This window comes from Mycteria americana, chromosome 1 (genome assembly GCF_035582795.1).
Source record: "Mycteria americana isolate JAX WOST 10 ecotype Jacksonville Zoo and Gardens chromosome 1, USCA_MyAme_1.0, whole genome shotgun sequence".
Taxonomy (NCBI): Eukaryota; Metazoa; Chordata; class Aves; order Ciconiiformes; family Ciconiidae; genus Mycteria; species Mycteria americana.
The window spans coordinates 94,332,645-94,352,784 of NC_134365.1; the positions used below are offsets into that span (position 1 = coordinate 94,332,645).

General features: G+C 39.4%; 1 protein-coding gene across 10 annotated transcripts in view; it reads left to right on the plus strand.

Moving 5' to 3' along the window:
- The first annotated feature begins 8,913 nt into the window (after window positions 1-8,913).
- The window catches only part of ZBTB20 (zinc finger and BTB domain containing 20), a 473,367-nt gene continuing 462,140 nt past the window's right edge, over window positions 8,914-20,140 (plus strand). For 9 of the 10 annotated variants that reach the window (XM_075512739.1, XM_075512721.1, XM_075512731.1 and 6 more), the window contains exon 1: window positions 8,914-9,246. The gene's annotated coding sequence lies outside the window, so the exon portion shown is untranslated. The remainder of the gene's footprint in view (window positions 9,247-20,140) is intronic. The other variant, XM_075512748.1, reaches the window with a different exon arrangement.

The following is a 20,140-nucleotide window of genomic DNA, read 5'->3' on the forward strand; positions in this document are numbered from 1 at the left end:
TTTTGTTGGATTCAGGACAACTCAACAAATGGAACAGTAGGATAGCAAAGTACCAGATAATATAAAGTTATCTTTATTCCCACTTCTGTTTATTTTGTTGGGTTTTTTTCATTGCATACTATCAAATGGTTTCACAGTGTGACCTCTGATTTTGAAACAAAACAAATTAAATGTTAGTTAGTACTGATTAGTGCAATGTTAACATTGATTCTTTATTTACTCAAAAATCAGGAAATTAAAGTTCCCCTGACAAACTTAATTATGCCTAATTGCACAGATATTACAAAGGGGATCTCTTATTACATAATCCTAGACCATCTTGGTAGCAATACCAAATATTACAGTCCTAGCTAATAATTGCAAAGAAAGTTATAGAAAAGGAGCCCTTTGACCATAAAATAATATCTAACTCTGCCTCATTACAAAACCTGACTGAAGAGTAGCATTGAAGTTGGTACACTTTGTTTCCGTTATATCATTTTGAAAATATTATGTCACCTTGTTCTGTACATTCTAGTTCTGTACTGAAAGACCCTTTTGTTCAAATACAGGCAAAATAAAAGAGTTGTTTGTCTATAGGATACCCAAGTTCATTTCTGTCAGGCTTACACCACCAGTAACCTCACCAGATCCTCCAATTTTTGATAGGTTTGATTGAAAGAAAGGCTCTTATCTCTGTTCTTGTGTAAAATAAGACCTGAGGCTTAATTTTAAGTTAATACAGCTTTTTGCTTTTAATTTCTTTGGCTTTAAATAATAAACTCTTTCATCTTTTCCTTACAAAATGAATTTCAATTAATATTTCAGGAAAAGAAATGCACTTCTAAATGTGTCCTTTAAAACAGCTGAGCAAACTGTGTTCAGATTATCCAAAAATTTCCTCCTTTAGGCTAAAACTAAAGGACTAATTGGAACCAGTCTTGCCTAGCTTTTCTAAGAGAACTTACCTTATATAAAGTAAAAAAAAAAAATCAGACCAGGACATTCCTTTTCTTTATTACATCTAGTTTTTTATTCTTCAGAAACATCTTTGACTGACTAAAAGTTTCAAAGACAATTAATCCTGCCCACCTACACACAAAAATAATCCCCCTGAGGTGGTCTACAGATACTCAAGTTTGTGAAAATGAAACTTTTATACTTAATTTTGCTTGTGTTAGTGCTAGTAAAATGGTTGCATCCTCACTAGTGTTTCCTGTGCATTTGATATAGAGGTCACCAGTTTTTTCTTGGAGTGGGCTTCTCAGACTAACAAGGATAAACCTTTGTTTGATGTTTTACTCATTTCCATGTCTTTACTCCATGGTCCCTGTAGTATTTAGTTTACCCCAAAACAGAATCAGGCACTCTTGTATACTCCCAGGTCAGAGTGAGTTGGCCTAAACACCCCCAAGGGCCTGTGCCTGATATTTTCTATTGGCTGTCTGTGGGATTTTAAGGGCATATATCCAGAAACACTAAGCATGGGGACTTAGCAGGAATTTGGGCCATCTGAACCTGGGTCCTAGGGTGAAATTTTGTGCTGAGCTGCTTAAAAGTGTGATACAAGCCACACAACTCTGAGAAAGAGAGTATAGCCTTTTCAGTAACTTACAACTCCAGTCTGCCTGGTAAATGCATTGGTTTCCCCTTCCCTAGAATACATGGAGAAAGATCTTCTATAGGAACTTTCACACAGTGCCTATGTTTGAGGAAAATAATCCTACATCAGCCGAAGGGATTTCATGGTGAAGTATTAGATGAATAATGGCACTTAGTATTGCTCCTTTCAAATATTACAGCATTATTGTACATGCTGTGATTTTATATGTATATTTTTGTGTGTGTGTTGGTCATATAGTCTTAGCTTTAAGAAAATAAATAAAGAAATTACTAGTTTTTATAATTGTATAGAAAAGCATAAAAAAGTACTTGGGAGCATAATAGAGATTTAAAAAAAAAAATCCCTGGCTTTTAAGACTTTGCATAACTTTAAGGCTTTGCATAACTTTTCGAGCCTACTCAAGATTTTTGGATGTTTGAAGTTTCAATACTGTTTGTTTCTTTTCTGTAGAGGTGGTTTTTCTCCACTTTACATATAGTCAATCAAATAAAAGTTAAAGTATGGAATTTCTGTCTTTGTACATCTGATACACTTAAATTGCATTTTTGTTTTTATTTTTCCAGAAGTGGCTATTCATTTTGGGGGCAATACTCTCAGATGTGATACTCTAAACTAGAAGATAATTACCTCTTGAAAGAGTAGCATCTTTGAAAATGCTGACAAATATTTTGCAGGTAGAATGGATTCATGCTCATAAGCTTGTGAGAATATTCAGTTGCACGCAGAGAGTCAAATAACAGCTTCCAAAGTATTGCTTAGTGATGCCTCTCGCTTTTTTCCCATCTAGATCAGATCTTCATTCATGATAAACTTAGTGCATCTCAACTGATGTGACAATCACTAGAGCTGCAGAAGTTTGGTTTGGTTTGTTGTGGGTTTTTTTGTTTGTTTGGGTTTTTTTCTACTATTTAAAGAGGGTAAAAGTGAAGTGGTGGCCATCTAGAGCTTCAGCATTTTCACTGTGGTTCATGTCATAACCGTCTGCAATTATCATGACAGCAGTCAAATCCTCCTGCATGCTCCCTAACTTTCTGGACAAAAATAGAAATCTGTGATAGTCATCCTAGTTATCTGGTAGAAGAGAGCGATGGATGTGCATCCTGACTTGTTTGTTACCGTAGCTCCTTTCAGATGGTAAAACTACCTTTTACAATTTGTTGTTCAGTTTGGGGTGGATTCAGTATGGATTTCCATAAGTAAATCATCAAATTTCTAGTCCTTAAATGTTGACTGAACTGCAACATGACTCTATAATCGAATTATAGGTAACCTTTGGGAACCATAAAGTTATATAATAGAGGGTGCACCATACGATGCAGTAGTCTGTGTAACAAGATCTGATTCCATTGTAACTCCACAGCTTGGATGAGGGCCTTGCACGTTAGCTCAACAGCTAAATTGGTCACAAATGGACTGCCGATGCAAATAAAGGTAATATCCCAGCACTCTGTAAGTGGAGAGAATGAAGACATACATAGCCAACGCCACATATGTACTTGCAGGTTGTTAGGTGTTAAATAATTACAACACAATCTACACATTCAAGACAGAAAGCTAACACATGAACATCCCAAGTGTGTGTGCATGTATGTGTAATGGGGAGATGGGGATAAAGCATGTGGGAGTTGAGGACTTTTTGTGTGGTTTTGGTTTTTGAATTGGAAAGTGGTATGTTGGTATGGTACTGGTCTTCTGGAGTTTTATGAGGACTCTCAGTCTGTGTAGGCGGTGACTGATACACACAAATGTTGATGAGTATAAAAGCAAGGAATTGGCTTTGTTGCGACAAAATTTCTTATATTGCCTAGATCTCACTGTCACAGTTTACTGATGTAGCAGCAATATTTACCCAACACAGTATGAGAGTAATGCAGTACTGTGGTATCTGACATGGGATTATTATGCAGTGGAAACACCTTTTTGCAGCCTTTGTGCAGCCTTCCCTTACAGGCCTAAGGGCTGTAAGGGAACAGTCATTGTGCAAAGTGTTCCTTTACTGAAGTGCTGGTAGTGTTATCCTAAAAGAAAGTGGGCATTTATGGTACTTGGTACATATTACTTGCAGACAGATTTTCACAAATCCATTGAAACTGTTGGAGACATATCAGCTTTGCATCTGATCTATTATTCAGGACATTCCGGGATTAAAAATAAAAAAACACAAACAACATTAGAAAAGCCAGTTCTGGTTCAGCAAGTGCGCCCCAGTCTTGCCAATCAGTTGGGCTGTCTGAGAGCCTGATCCATAGAGGCAGCATAGCCTGAACTTCTGATCAGGAAAGCCTAACATCCCAATCTCACTTCTATTTTCAACAGACTGATTAAGTCTTTCCATTTAGTTTTTACTGTTGGTAAAATGGGAATGTGTCCTGGTTTTGGACACATGGAATGATGGATAAAAGTTGCTAAATTAAAGGAAAGTATTACTTATTTGGAGGTCTGGCAGTAAGTAATGACAGCTGAAATGGGAGAACAATTGAGATTCTTTGCTTATTGAAAGACACCAGAAGCGTGCTGTATTTCTCTCCTTCTGTCCTCAGCATCTTCACCAGTAAATCTGCAGGGATAAAGAGCTTTTGTGTGGTTCTTCTACGTTTTTGTTGACCCCTGCTGATGTAAATCAAACATACTGTCCTCCTGTTATCTTCAGGTTTAGAAAACCTATTTTTAATCACTTCATACAGGTATCTAATTTGAATCAGCCTGCCACACTGCAGGACTCTTGTGCTTTTTTAATTGGCATCTTTCTCATTACGTTTGAACAAAGTTGCAGAGACACTGCAGGACACCAGTAGAGACATCTGAATCACCAATCCTGTTGGGCTGGCAACATGATGTGTGATATACCAGGGGAGTCTAGGAGATCTGTGTATGTGGTGAGGGGGACTAAGTGGAAGCAATCAAGTTCAGACATGTTGCTGTGAGTGTTTCTAGGTCCTGCCTATACCATCTGAAAGAGAATTGTGACAGAAGTGTGCCTGGGATTTTTAACACCAGTATGGTGTTAAACCAGCCTGGTTTCTAAGAACAAGTCCTGGGACTGTAGTAAAGCGGAGCTCCCTGAAGGCATTGATGGAACTGTCGTAGGGCAGGTATGTGGAGTACATCAAAAGCAGTTTGTTACCCCACCACAAGGATGGGCAGGATCCCCAACCAGTTTGTGAAGTCAGTCCCACAGAAATTTCTTTAGAATTTGAAAAAAAGCCCTTAGATAACTGCCCAGAGGCCAGTTGTTTGGTTTTTTTTTTTCCAAAGGAAGTAGCTCTTAGCCTCAGACATGGTTATATGATGCTGTGACTCCTTTTCCAGTTGTGGTTGCCAACAAGTTATGTCTAAACTCAGCATGTTGGCACACCTGGCAACATAAAAAGGAGAGGAGAGACCAGAGCAGTATAGAATATGTTATTTGGCACCAAAGCACCTTCTTCCCTCTTAGTCCATCATCCAGAATCTTGTCATTTGCAACAAAGACTTTCACAGTTCTGGTGGACAGTTTGATTTTTCCTATCTCCCCCTTACTACTGAAGATCAGGGTGTTCTTAGGGCTGTGCAGCTCCCTGGGAGAACTGTAGATGGGGCCCCTGCTGCACCAAGCACCAGAATTTTCCACCTGCCTTATGGTGCTAGTAATTTTTTCATTCTTTTTAAGGCTTTGCTAGAGGGTTTGGGGCTCCTCTGCCTCCCTAATGACAGTTGGTAGAGATTAACACTGAACCGAGAAGACAAGTTTACAGAAAAAGAAAACCAGGAGTATCACCTACTGGGTAGACCAGCATTGCCTGTTATTGCATTCAGGATGGATAATGCAGCCTTTTACTAAGACAGCTGGGAGCCCTCTGTTCCAGCCTCTTTCTCATGGGGTGATCCCATGTGTGGCATAACCAAAATTCGGTGTCTCTGCCATGGGAGAGGTACACTCCTGGGCACGTGACGAGAGTTTGCTTGCCTGTGCTGTTGTGTGGCCAAGTGTAGGCCAGCCATGTGACTGCCATGCAGGCCCTCACCGTCACATGGCAGGTGTGTGTCCGCTCCTGTGACAGGACTGAAAGCCGTCAGCAGTTACATGTCCTCTTTCCTCTTCCTGGAGGTGAACCAAGTACATGGCCATCGACCTGCTCCCGTAATGGAGAGGAGGAATTGCAGGCCCACAGGAATGGGGCATGATGGTGAGCAGGCTCTCATCGGGCATTTCGAATCAAGCAAACAGGCAAGCATTTTTATATTAGCAAAACATTATTAAATCAGGATTCTCCGTTCAATTGCATCACTCAGGATTTTTTTACGCTCTTTTTGTATGGTTTAAGTAGATGGAATGATTTATTAGACAACAGAGAGTCAAGCCATTGATGGTTTGGATCCATTTAGAACGACTCACAGGCAAGGAACCAGTTGTGCAGATCACATCTTGCAGGGTTTATCAGTCAGGTCAGACAGATACTTAGATTTTATAAAGATTACGGCTAATTGGATTAATTTCTGATTGAGGGCCAAAACTAGCTTAAGTTGGAGTCTACTTCATATTTGCTTTCAAACAACCTCAAGGTTTGAAAGTGTTTGGTTTTGGTTCTACAGTTCTGCATGTACACAAACCCCATGCAACTTCAGAAGGAGTAGTTTTGGGTTTCAGTTTAGGTCTGGTCTAAGTGTTGCCATAACTGGATGGAATTGGGCTTGGTTCTAGTATTCTTGCGGAGATTCAGGCTTCCTCAAAATATGAGGAAATTTGACCTGTAATCCATGTTCAGGTACATACATGACATTTCTAGAAAGTTACAGGAAGTAAGGATCTAGATGCCTCCCAACTTAAAGTTTTTGCATCTGGATCATTGGCAAATCTGAACATTGTTCGAACTTAAGTGTCCAATTTAGTACTCAAATTTCAACCTGAATGTCTGTTAAATTGAAGGGTTCAAATCTGTATTTTATCAGATGGTACGTTTTGAATGTCTCTTCAGATTTGTATCTATAAGGTAGGTAGGGCTGAGGAATGAATGTCAGTTTGGGGTCAAATGTTCCAGAGTACTAAGAGCTTCTTACATCTGATATCCTCATTTTGGTGTAGATCTAGTTTTTAAATTTGAAATTCAGACACTATTCATATTATTTGAACTGAATAGAAGTACATAAAATTTTCTGATTTTCATCAGCTGGCTTTGATACAGGTCCCCTTGATAAAGTATTTATATTTTTCCCATAACATTCTCCATCATAAAACTCTGAGAGATGCCAGGCTTAGATAGAAAGTTCAAGCACTTCCTATATTTATGGTGCCATCTGCTCATGGACCTACAGTTGAGTCCATTTTACAGGTGGAAAAACTGAGGCAGTGAGCGGTCAATTGGTACATACACGGCAGATTGAGTTACCAGTTAGAAGCAAAGTCTCCAAATGCTCCTTCTGCCTTCCTGACCTTACATACCCTTCAATAAGGTGAGTATGGTCATGAAGTCCAGAGAAGCAAATATAATAGGGCTAAATTTTTGCAATATATATTTGGAGTAATGTGTAGAGGAGCCTTACATATGCCAGGTGTGTATGTAGCTAAATATTACAGAAGGAGTTGAACTAAGTCCCCTAATAGAGCTTTTTACTCTTTATATTTTACCCTAAGGTAAGAAAGGCTGTGTTTTGATGAAAACACTAATGAAAATTAACCTTTTGAAAAAAAATTACTTAATCCTTCTGTATTTACTGTACATCTGGATGAAAACAGAATGTTTATAAGCGAAATTCAAAAATGTGTATCAGCTACCAGTGAACAAAACTAATCAAATTCACCAGTCACCAGGCTGGTTAATATTATAAAGACTGTGTGAATCATGAATATCCAACCAGCCTGAGGGTACAAATCCATGAATCTAGGGAGTTTACCTGTCTCTTATAGTCAGCAGGCTATCCCTTTTCTATCACTACAATTTAGGCATATATTGCCTAATAATAAATGCGATAATAAAAATGTATTTTGGGAAGCAGGATGTTGTAATAGAGCTTTAGATCAAAAGTGAGATTCATTTTACTTAATTTTAGCCAACTACAAGCTAGCTGCCTAGGCTAATCTAGTTGTGTAGGCTCCCTCCTCAGTGGAGAGAGAGAGGGAAAGCTGGGATGAATTGCTTTTGGGAGGTTCCTGTCTCTCCACTGACAATAGAGGGAGCCTACACAACTGGCTTAGATGGCACACTTAACTTTTAGGTGGGTATGAGCTACTCCAGGCAAATGCTGTGTTAAACACGAGGAGATTTGGGTTCTCATCTGTTTTTCCACTGATTTACAGCATAACCTTGGGAATATCACTTAACCTTTTTTTTTTCCCTTGGACCCAGTTAAAAGTTCGTGGAGAACCTGTGTCCAAAGATGAAATACAGGTGCAAAATCTTATTTTCCTGCTCTTGCTACTTTCACATGCCTGTAGTTGTCATTACAATCAACAGAATTTTTGTGACAGCGTGAGTTTACATGTGATGAGAGGCAGGGCTGAGTGAAAATTGTTTTAGAAGCAGCATAGATCTTCTTCAGATATGACAGAATATTGTAAAGATAAAAATCTAGTAACTGGTTACATGCATTAATTTTCCCATCTTTGCCTCCCTTCACATCTTCCCTCTAGCCCCCCCCCCCCCCCCCCCCCCGGAAAAAAATATAGGGAGTGGGGAGAACGTTCTTCAAATTAGACCTATATTTTAAATAACCTTGGCCTGTTTGCAACTGGGAAAATGTTTTTTTTTACTTGAGAGATTTATTTCTGTCCTTGTAACACCATGTACTATATGCATTGCACCTGTTCAGACATAAGCACAGCACATTATTATAGCTGTAGGGGTAGAAGCTTCCCAATATATATTTTTGAAGGGAGGGAATGCTGGGGAGACTAGCCCCCTCTTTTCAATTGTTTACCGAGCAGTCTCTTACGAAGACTTCTTCCTCATCAAGATCAATTTTCCCTGCTCCCCTATTGTCTGGGGAAACCTATCTTCAGGAGCGTCTTTCTTGAAAGATCTCATGACTTTAAAATCATCAGTGGGCTTTGTGTAGTCTGCCTGTCAAAAGAGATATGTTTACACCTTCCCTGCATGTGTTAAAGCTATAAGGTTACGGAGCAGAATGGCTGATACGTTTTGGCGCTTCACGCTAATATGCACAAAAAAAATGTATTTATGATAATTATATGGACTGTCTGAAACAATGCATTCCAACATCCTGTAACATAAATAAGAAAGGTGGAGCCAGCCGGCACTAAACTGTTTATTTGCCAGCAATCCTGCTCAGCCGCGTATACCTTTTCTACGCTGCCTCAGCCTGGCAGTATTGAACCTGTTGCTGCATTAGCCGAGTTGTATTTTGCTAGATAGGGGAAGGAGGGTTGTCTGCTGTCTGGTAGGAGGGCTTTGTCTGTGTGCGCCTTTCTCTCCCTCTCCCTCGCTCTCCCTGTCTCTCGCACTCTCGCTCGCTCTCGCTCGCTCTCTCTCGCTCGCTCTCCCTTTCCCGTCTCTGTGGTTTGTAAGGTAGGTTGCAGTGTGTGTATATACACAACATCAAGAGCAGGAAAATGGACTCATTAGGGAGGCAGGCAGTCATTACCACTCACACTGTACTTCCAGGGAGACAGCGACTATGAGGAGACAAACTGAGGACTGGGGAACAAGGTAGGCCAGTCAACTTTTATAAAAAATAAAAGAATAAAGCCTCTACTCTCCTTAAACCACCAGCACTTCTTTATTCTCCTCCCCCCCCCCCCACCCCCCGATTTTTAATTTAGAGATGTAAGTTTGCCAGACCTATTTGCTAGCTTAAAATTCGGAACATCTATAGAAGGCCTTACCCTCTACAAATGTTTTTTCCCCTTCTACTTATTTAAGGGTGTGCCCCCTTATGATTCACTTTAATTACTTTTTTTTTTAATCACGAAGGAAACAAATACGTTTGTTTTCCAACACTAGTTCCAAGTAAATCAGTATCTTTCACTCTTTTAAAACAGCCCTCTCCGTATGTTTGTGGGTCTCTCTGCTTTTTCTTTTCTGTTTATGCAGTTCCATCTGTCCGTCCATATATCATGTTCTCCTTATTTACTGCTAAATGGGGTTTTATTAGTATTTGCCAATGACTTTTAACTGTAATGCCAGTGACCAGGGTTAACGGTGACTCTCATTCTTTGTTTTCTATGTATATGCACACTGTAAGTTTAAAGTCCATGCTTGCTATACAGTAAATAAAAGCAAAAAAAGAGAAAGCAGGTTCCACTCCTCCTGACAGGATTTTTATTTGGAGATTTTGCTGTTTGTCTGTTTTGGTGTGGGGGCGGAGGGGGTTAATTCTGGTTATTGTACATGTACTTTTTCCTCCTGAATATTTTTAACGTCTATTTTTCATTATTAATATTTTTCCAGTTTCCTTTACTAGGAAGAAAGGAGACGTATGTTCCAACTTTTATGTTGCTGATCTAATGTAGCGTTATGGAGGCATCGCTGGGTTAATAAGAATTCAAACTTTCTAAGAGGGAGTTTGTATCCTTGGCTGCCCCCCACCCTCCCACTTTATGCATGGTTATGCTTGTGTTTCCGTGCGTACTGCCGGGGAAGGGAGGGGGGAAGGGAATAGATATTTTTTACAGTGGTAGCAAATTATGAAATCTATCGAGCCATTTTGTCCAGAAATAGTAACTATTTATTTACCATTTTTCATTCCACAAATATGCTGCTTATTTGTAATTTCAAACATTGAAGCTTTTCTCTGAATTAATCTTTTTTTTTTTCTTTTTTTTTTTCTCCTTCTTTTTTTCTGGGGAGGGATTTGTGATGCATTTCATAGCCCATTTAGCATTGTCGAGTTTTTGGAGCCCAGATTTATCATGGGTTCTAAAGGCTGCTTAAATTGATCCATTTGAAAGGTCTTTTTATCTGAGCTCCTGTCATTTCTGTTGGAGAGTAAAACTGCTACTCTGCTGGTAACAAAAAAAAAAAAAAAAGAAAAGAGAAAAGAAAAGAGATATTGGAAGTGAGTTACATAAAATGTTCTGGAGAATCATAAGTAATTATATAAAATGGACGCTGATCAGATCTCTCAACAATAACAATCACCTTTTTTAATAGAAAATTATTTATTTAATAGCAAGAGGCGGACTTCTTAAAAACATGCATTAGGCCTTCCTCTTAGCACAAAGAAGTCTATAATGCAATATTCCTAACCCACTTGGGACTGCCTAGGAGATTCTCCAAAACCTTCAAATCCTTTGAAATGTTTCTTAAAAATCCATTATTTTACAGTCAGAGAGAACTTTTGCTGCCAACAGGTTTTTTTGCTGTCGTTTGGGGCTTTTTTTTAGCTGTCCTTTAACTTACGACTCCCCAGTTTCAACAGAAGTGCCTCCTCGCTGAACAAACTAAGTTAATTGAAATCCAAAGCAGCGGATCTATTCACTGGCACTACAACTGCAGAAACTACTTGCTCCATTTTATCAGCAGCTTTATTTCCAGACCCTCAGTGAAACTTTTCAAGGTTTTATATATCAGTGTGCCAAGAATTGGTGGCTCATCTCGTAGCTGGGGAATGACATTCATTACTTCCTATTTTTTTTTTCCCTCCTCCTTTTTATTCAAGCTTCTAAATTAATATTCTGTTGATAGACTTTAAATGTGTTTACTGCTTCAAACAACCTGTTAACTGTAGCAAGGTGTTTCCTCCCGTCTTCAAGTTTGAATCTCAAGCTTTGAAACTCAGATTTGGGTGTAGAGAGGATGCTGAAGTTATGCCAAAAATGTAGGGGTCTTAAAGGTGGAGTAGCTGATGCCTTTGGATGGTGGTCAGCTTGGAGTGATGCAGCTGGAGTATTAGCAGCCATCCCCCTTGTGGGATGGGTGGGTTTTCAGGCACCTGTCATTTTCTCCTGAACCAGTGCAGGTGTACGTTCCTCAACAGCCCAGGTTTTTTGTAGGAAAACATGTGGACTTTTCTTCAGGATTCTTATGTGTACATTTAGAAGAAGCCCAGCCTCATCTTAACATTTTTGACAAACTTTAAAAATGACTACAAGATACCTCTTGATTTTATGAAAACCCCAGGCAAGAAGAATTCGAGCAGAGGAGAGCTGGAGTAGGAGAAACATTTTTCATTACCCAGTAAGGTATCTTTTTTTTTTTAATCTTAAAAACTTTTTCACTGGGAAGATTTCATTTTCTTTGAACCCCAAGTATATTCTAGCAAAAAAAAAAAATCTTAGCCCTTCTGATAGCACAAAGTCCATTTGCAATCTGGATACAGCAGCAAAGGGTACAGTATGCCTAAGTAAACTTAAGTCCCGCATATGATGCTGTAGCTGGAACTCGGGGAGCGTCAAGCCTGTTGGCCAGGGGGGTAGGACCGAGTTTGGCAGAGCGGTGTGTGTGGGGTGGTGTGGGGTGCTCTGGGTTCCCATACTCGCAGCCCGGGCAGCTGTGCGGAGCAGAGCTCGCGGTGTTGATTGGGTCACAGTGTGCTTTATTTTAGCGTTGGAGCAGACAGTTATCTAACACACCCACATGAGGAAGTGCTCTGGAGCAGTTATTTCATGCTTTGCCATGCCCTGTAGCTAGAGTAATTTTGGGTTGAATGGCGTGTGTATATGCTGCTTTCACTCCTGTGAGACGAAAAGCAACGCTGTTGGGGTTTTTTTGTGTGTATGGTTGTTTTTCGTTTTTTTGTTTTGTTTTGTTTTGTTTTTTGTTTTTTTTTAATAGGACCAAAAATGGGATATAAGACAGTCAAATCCAAATACCAAACAAATACCAAGTCAAATTAATTTTAATAGTAGAGGATTTTGCTTTTCTCTTAAAGGAGGAAAAAGTATCAATCTTGTTTATTTTGATAAAGACAGTTGTAGCAATTTCCTGAGTTGGATATAGCATTATTATAAATATTACTCACAGTTTTCCTATTTTCACATTTTCTTCATAGGCCCAGCTTATTCATAAGGGAAAACAGCTGCAGAAAATTAAAAAAAAAAGTAATATTATTTATATAAAACTTTGATGTAAATAGGGAACAGTGTTCCCTGTTAGAGAATTCTGTGGGATGGCTTACAAATCCCATACAAGAGAGATTACAGTCTTAGATAAATTGTTATTTAAATCATTTCAAGAAAACCCTGTTCGTTTTTGCAGACCATATGAGGTTTTAAGCAGAATGATTTGAATAGGAGTTCTGTTTAGAAATTGATGGCATGCTGTGGTCTTATAGATTTCAGTTGGTTTCACTCCTGTCTCTTTTTATCAGACTTTTTTCCACTGTGATCCGTATGGTGAAGAGCTTCTACTGAAAGAGATTCATAAATGTTAATGGAAAATTAAACACTGAAATTTAACTTCAAGTTACTTAGATTTTATTTTTTTAAGCAAAACTTTTAGAAAATCCAAATCTTTTATAAATGTTTTAAATTTTTTTTTAAATGAAACAATGCACTGGAAATAGTTATTTTTAAAGAATAACTTGTTCCCTCCATAGAGTCTGCAGTTCAGACTGTGCTGTAGAGGGAAAATGATGGCAAATCAAAGTGAAACGGACTTCACTGATCTTGTTAGTTTGGCCCAAGAAAATTTAGAAAGTAAACAAACAATATCAGCTGTGAAAAATAACTTGGATTTTTAATAATCTATCTATGCCAATAATCCAGGTCTCTCTTGGTAAAGAGTAGTGTTTGACCATGCACCAAATTTTGAGATACTTTTGTAATATCTGTACAGCTTTAACTTGAGCAGATTTTCACAGATGTAGCGAACTTCCAGTGAGGAGTGAATAAAGGCAAAGGCTTTTGTCCAGAACAATTTTTGCTTTGACGGTGTTGCCTATATTCCTGGTTATTATTTATCTCAAAAGTTAATATTTAGTTCTAACGGCACTGATCCAAGTCTCCTCTAATAGGAAACTGGCATTTCAGAATGATTGCTGCCTATGTCTTTCATGTTTTCGTACATTTTTGTACTTAATCCTGCAGCGCCATCATGTACTATGACGGCATTTTGAGCACCCGTCGCTGGCGGGAGTTCTGTTTGCGGACAGGTCTTGTAAAATGGTCACCGGAGGCACAGGGACATGTGCCACCTCCTTCTTCCATAGCCGCTGGGGCAGCCAGGGCTGCCGGTGCCACAGGACAGGTTGCTACACATCCCAGAGGTTTGCAAGAAGAAAAAAGTTCAGCTGTTATTACGTGCAGTGAAGACTGTATATCTTGAAGTAGTGGGAAATCAGGCTAATGGGATAAAGCTGTCTTTAAAGCAAAAACTACTGTTCCTCTGACAGCTGGGGTTTGGCTTTAGTGAAAAGAGTGTGGAGGGTCCCAGCCTGTTTCTGATGGGGCAGATGTTCACCTTGCAGAAAAGTGAGCCGCTGACTGAGTTGGCACCAGGTGGCACTATGGGAAGAAAGGCCATGGACTATGCGAGCACAAAGGCTGAAATCCTTTCATGCCAAGAAGTGGCCTCTTCCCATCAGTGACAACCTGCCCCGCCAGCCCCGTGGAGGGCAGATTTGCAGCCTGTGCTGTACGTCTTGTTGTCAGGCACTGTTCCTCAACATCCTTCATAAAATACAGGTATTCTAACAGAAACCTCTCCTGCCTAATTCAAACGCTGGCAGCGTCTTTAGGACTTTATTCTTCAATGCCTCATGCCATATGCATTTACTTGTGCTTTTCTGAAGTGGGTGGACACAGATCCCTAGGTAACGTTTTATGTCCAGTTTGCACAAGTGTAAATGACAGTACAAAGGGTGAACCAAAACCCATATGGTCTTCCTGAATGTTTGAGCTAGTATCAAATTGGTGGTTATACAAGTCTCTATTAAAAACAGTTGGTAACTACAATGAAGAGGAAAGGAAACCTGAATGGGCAATGCTTCCAACCCTCTGCAGAGCACCTATGGGAAGTCCTTTCCAGGACAGAAGTGGTGCCATTCTGTAAGTTACACCTGTAGACGACCTCTTAATGTTACACTTCCATAGTAGATTTATCTTGGGATTGTGGTAGAGCTAAAAATGCGGACAAGTATAGTGTGCCATTTGATTCTGAGGTAAATACAGCATGGAAATCAGTCTACTGATGGTTTTTTGGGTTTTGTTTTGTTTTGTTTTTTTCAACTAAAAGACAAGCTTTCTAATATCGTGCTTCTAAAATCATCAATAGCTGGAAGCACGATCAATCCCTTGAGGATACAAAAGTAGGTCTGGGAAAGTTGCCTTATGGACTTCAGAGTTGTCCTTTCAGCTGACTGAAAGTTAATTATTGATTTCTCTTGCCTCCCTAGAGATCCATATGCCTGCCTTTCCAGCTAGAAAGTTAGTGGTCACAGTGCAGGAATTTGAGAGCAATCGTCGTGTGGCAACACAAGATTTCATGGGCTGGATGTCAGGAATGAGTAAGATGAGGTTGATATGGGGAGAGAGTGAAGAAAGACAACTAGGTAAAAGCTTATGTCCACTATTGTTTGATGTGGGGTGGACGTGGAGCTTGTTGTTGTACATGGCTTTGGCTCCTAAACTCCTAGCAATTTGATAGCTAAGTGAGTCACAGACGTTAGTGACAGAGAGGAATGCTGAGAATAAAAACAAAACAACAACAAAAAACCCAACCAAAAAATCTCATTGTTTAGGCACAAACACAAGAAAACCATGTTTAATTGCTAATGTGCTCCCTCTGCTGGTTCTCTAAAACTAACAAATGCTATTCCCAGGAGACTGGGCCACACCCTCTGGGACACTGCCGTACAAAAATTGTGCCTAAATGAGTGGCTTTGAGCTCTCTTGCAACGCGCAGTATTAACAGGAAAAGAAGTCTTCTGATGAAGTATGTTAAAGCCTTATATACCAGGCATGACTGCTGAGAAAGGTCATGAAATGTCCAATCCTGTAATTCAGCCTTTTTTGCTTTGTTTCCAGTCGTACTTATATTTGATAGATGTTTCTTTTTCTATAATTTCCCAAAGTTTGTGTTTTCCATTTTGCTGCTGCTGCTTCTAGGATTTTTACCATAAAGAGTTTTTAAAAATGTTCACATTGGTGCTTTTAGTTTCAATTTTAGTGCATGTAGTATCTGAAGAAGCCCTAGTGTAGCTTAGGCTTTGGCAGCTTCCAGTTCTTTCTGTCACTGTCAGTTAAATCTGCTTGTCAGCTTTATACTGTTGTGCCCACTTCATCCTGTCCTTTGGCTTGAATACTGGCTGTTTTTTCAGGATACTCTTGAACGTCCTTCCTCGTTGTGATGAATCTGTATTTCTTTTCCAAACATAGACTGAATTGTTTAATATGTTCCCTACACAGCACATTTCCCCAGTAGATAAGTTTTTAAAATCCAGCGTTTTGTACTTTCATGCTATGAAAAATGTCTAAGTCCTGGATAAGACTGAGTATCGGAGAAAAAACTGAAGAAAGCTTTATTAATTCCCGTAGAATATTTGGAATGTGTGGAAGATTTCTGACGTGGTAATTATATAATGAAAGATTGTCCTGTATTTCCCGTATTTTCTACCTACGTGGACTGTCATGATAAAGAGCCTCGTCTTGCAGCCGTTGACACATCAGTGGGAATCAGCTGTGCAGAGCTGTTGCAGGACTGGGCTCAGGTTTTCCATGTAGAATAGTGAAAAGTTTCCTTTCTGCAAGTCTCATGCTTCCCATCTAGGTGACTGCTTATTAAATCTTTATACAGTAGGGACAATAAACCAAACAGCCTGGTGGGTAGCTAATTGGCTGGAGTGACTCAAGCCACATATAAATCTCATTTGTACTCAGTACATTGACTCTCTCTGGCCTCATCGCTCTCTCTAGTATTCGTTCATTTTGAGACGGCTAGAATATATAATGCAAAGAAAATAATCCCTGGTTCTTCTTTCTCAAAGTCTCGGAGGATGCTTGTAGGATGATTCTCCATTATTTCCCTTTCATAGGCCCTGCAGTTTAGGAACCCATCCTTCTGAAACTCAGCACGGGGAACTGGCCCCTGTGTGGGCAGTCATGGCAAGAGACATCAGGAAACCAGTACAGCACTGAGACCACATCGCCCTCCTGTCACCAGGTCCCTGGATGTGAGAAATAGTAGCAGGAGTTGGTGTCTCTATGATAGCTTGCCCTCCTGCTGTACCTGCTTTGGGGATAAATAGAGAGTTGGGTGCCTGGGGCTACCAATCTGGCACCTTTTGCTAGTGCTAAACTAATACGAGTGATTAGAAGCGACACTAGTTCCCGGCGAAGGCCCAGCCTGTCCTGGCTCATGGGCGGACCGTTTGAAGTCCAAGCTGTGTTTTGTAATTTCCAGCATTTCATAAAAATGCTGCTTTTATTTTCTCTCCAAGGCACGGCCAAGTTTTGAAAGCTTCCAAGCTTGCTCCAATTGGATAGAAAAAGTGTGTTTTTGTGATAGTGATATTTCCTAAATGAGCTGGTTCCTTCTGAGCTATACCAACTTCAAATCATTTATCCACTAAGTCAGTCAGGCTCAGCCTGAAACATTTCACTGCTGTGAAAGCAGCTGCTCCTGAATGAGGTTAAAAGCCAGTTGTGCTTTTGCAGTACATTCGGCTATGCTGTACTTCGTACTGGACAAGAGAAAGCTCAGTATTTTTCCCTGGTGCTGGGCATTTCTGGATTCTGGAATTAACTTTATTTTTCTGCTAATCTCTGAGTCCCTTTTTACAGGGGACCAGATCCCATTCAAAGCCTTTCTTAATACTTTTTTAGACAACTTTTTTTTTTTCTTTTTTAACCTATGTACCTAATACCTTAACCTAATATCTTAAATATTTTTGTCAGCACAAAGCTGTGGTGCAGCATCAGAAGTTGTAATCAGATTGCAATGCATTCACTACTGTGATGTATGCGAGTACATAGGTACCGATAAGGATAAGCCACTGATTAGGGAAGCAGGATTCATAGTTTATTTCTAGTTTTCTGTGTAACTTTCATTTCTCAATGTCTCAGTTACTTGTCTTCAAAATAGGGATAATGATGTTTATTAGTTTCTGAGAGCAGTTGGGAGAGTGTTAGTTATAGCTGTATTAGCTAATTTTATCTTTCCCTCTAAAATTTGTGTCTCGTTATCCCCCTAAAAGTGCATTGCAACCTCTTTCTTTAATGGGTTTGCTTTAGCCTCCCAATGAAGTTTTTGAATACTTGTGGTCTTTCTCTGGCATGTCAGAATAGAGCTGACACCTGAGGCCTTGGTTTTGTTGTTGTTGTTTGTTTGTTTGTTTTGTTTTTTCTTTTTTTTTTTTCCTTTGGAGGAAGTTTTCACCTCACAGAGATTAAAAGCTAGCATTTACTTAGGTAGTTTAGATGGCAGTAACTGTTCTGCCCTGATCATGCAGGCTGTATTATGTTGGATCTCAGGTGAATTTTGCATATGTTTTGAGCTACATATTTTCACTGCATTCAGCCCTAGGCTGCCTTGACCAAACTGCTATTAATAACTGAGCTAGCTCACTTAAAGCTGTCTCTATGGTGGGGTGAGAGCCCTCTTGTCTAGATCACATCCGTATCCAGCCCTGTGATAATTTAATCTGCTACCAAAATTAATTTAATTTTCATTCCATGTCTTTTTCAGGTGAAAAAAGTAGAAAACAAAGAGGAAGTGAGCTAAAATGAACTTTTCTGGAGTTTCCTGGTTAAGACTGGTTGTGCAGGAACATAGTTTAGTTGACTGTAAGCTGTTTTAAAGAGTTATTAAAATCTGGTTAAGTAATGTTACTATGGAACATTGGCTTCAATGTGGTAGAAGGATACAAATGGAGCATTTAGGAGGGAGGTTTGGGAAGAATGTGAGCAGCTAGAAGAAATAAAAGCTGAGACGCAGGCAGGGGGCAGAGCTGTTCAAAGAAAATGAGGACAAAACATCTGAACTTCACGCAAAAAGAGGGGCTAACATGGTCCCACTGGCAGGAGAGGGAGAAAATTTTAGCAGTCAGATTCTGTATGAGTAGGACCAGGATGAGGTGGGATGAGGCCGCAGCCCTTTCATTTTCCCTCATGACCAGTGAGCTGGAATAATCATCATACAATAATCACCTTCAGAGGACTGCGCTCTTGGGATAAGAAGTTCCACGTGAAATTTCTGAATGTTTGTGTCTCTGCTAAAATGTTTATGGGTCATATTTTGTCCTAAGTTACGTTTGTATAAAAGTGGACCAATTCCATGAAATTTAGAAGAATCAACATTGAACCGAGAGTTGAATTTAGCTTTGTATTTCTAGCCTCCTGGCTGCAGCTGGCATATGTCTGAAGCAGTAAAGATGATGCATAGTACTCCACAAGTGATTTGTGACCAGGAGACAGTTTTCTTTAGGACAGTGCTGCTGAATTTGACCTCATTTTTGCTGTGTTAGGTACTGTCTCCCTTGTGGCAGCATACATAGGTGTATTAATAAGATTCTTATTAATCTTATTTGTCTATGATCCTTACAGGATCAGATCTTTCGTTGAAAGCTTATGGAGTTGATGAAAAGGCTTGCTTTTAGGAGGTGTTGGAGATTATAATGCCCAGGCAAAGCCTGCAAATAATTTAACATCCAAAAAGATGCTTTTTTTGTTGTTGTTGTTGCTCATCTGCAAAGGTTTAATCCTGAGACCTTGTGTGATTTTTTTTTTTTTTCCCCATTGTTTTGTTTTGCTTTGTTCTCATTACCCAAAAAAGAGAAGTGCCAGTTCTGTCTAAGTCTTTTCTAGGCCTTTTTAGATAAAGGAGTGACACACGTACTTCAAAACAGAGAGCAGTTATCAGCTGAGTTCAGCCGGAGAAGGGAATGCTCACAAAAGGTTCCAGGACAGTTTAGCCAGAGATAGCTGCTGATATGAATAAATACACTTTGCATTTCTGAAGAAACTTATTCAAATATCTTATAGCATTTAATGAAAGTAGTTAATTTAGTTTTGCTTAACTCCAGTAGCTGAATCAACATTATTATTTCCATTTTTTAATCAGGAACAATCGAGGCACAGAGAGAAAGAGGAAGTGGTGCCTTTCTTTCTTCCTTCCTCAGTGTATTGTGTATGCAGATGGGACTTGGAAAAGTAAAGACCATGTTCCATGGACAAAGGAAGCTCAGATGATTCTTGACTATATTAAAGACCATTAGGCTTTTTTTACACCATTGTGGTATTGTAACACATATGCAACTTCTTTGCCATTAAAGTCTTATTTCTACTTTCAGAATGAGATAAAAAGACCCTCCAGTAACTAAAAATTGAGGCCAAACACATTTAACATACCAACATGTCAATGAAGTCTTATTTTTAATAGCAGAATTTGAAAAAATAAAAAGATTCTTTTTGGTGTTTTGTTTGCTTATTACTTATAATTACTTTCTTAACTCAGTTAATATAACTTCAAAGACTTGTAAGCAACAGATTTTTTTTTTTTCCCAATTGGATTTCCTACAGCTGGCTATGTCCCAATGAGCTCCAGTGTTAGCTTTGTCCAAGAAGTAGATGTTTGAAAACTGGACCGGTCTGTCACCTCTTTTCGTACAGTAATAATCATAGGGGTGAAATAAATAAGGGTGTTCCTTGCTTCACAAAATAGTCAT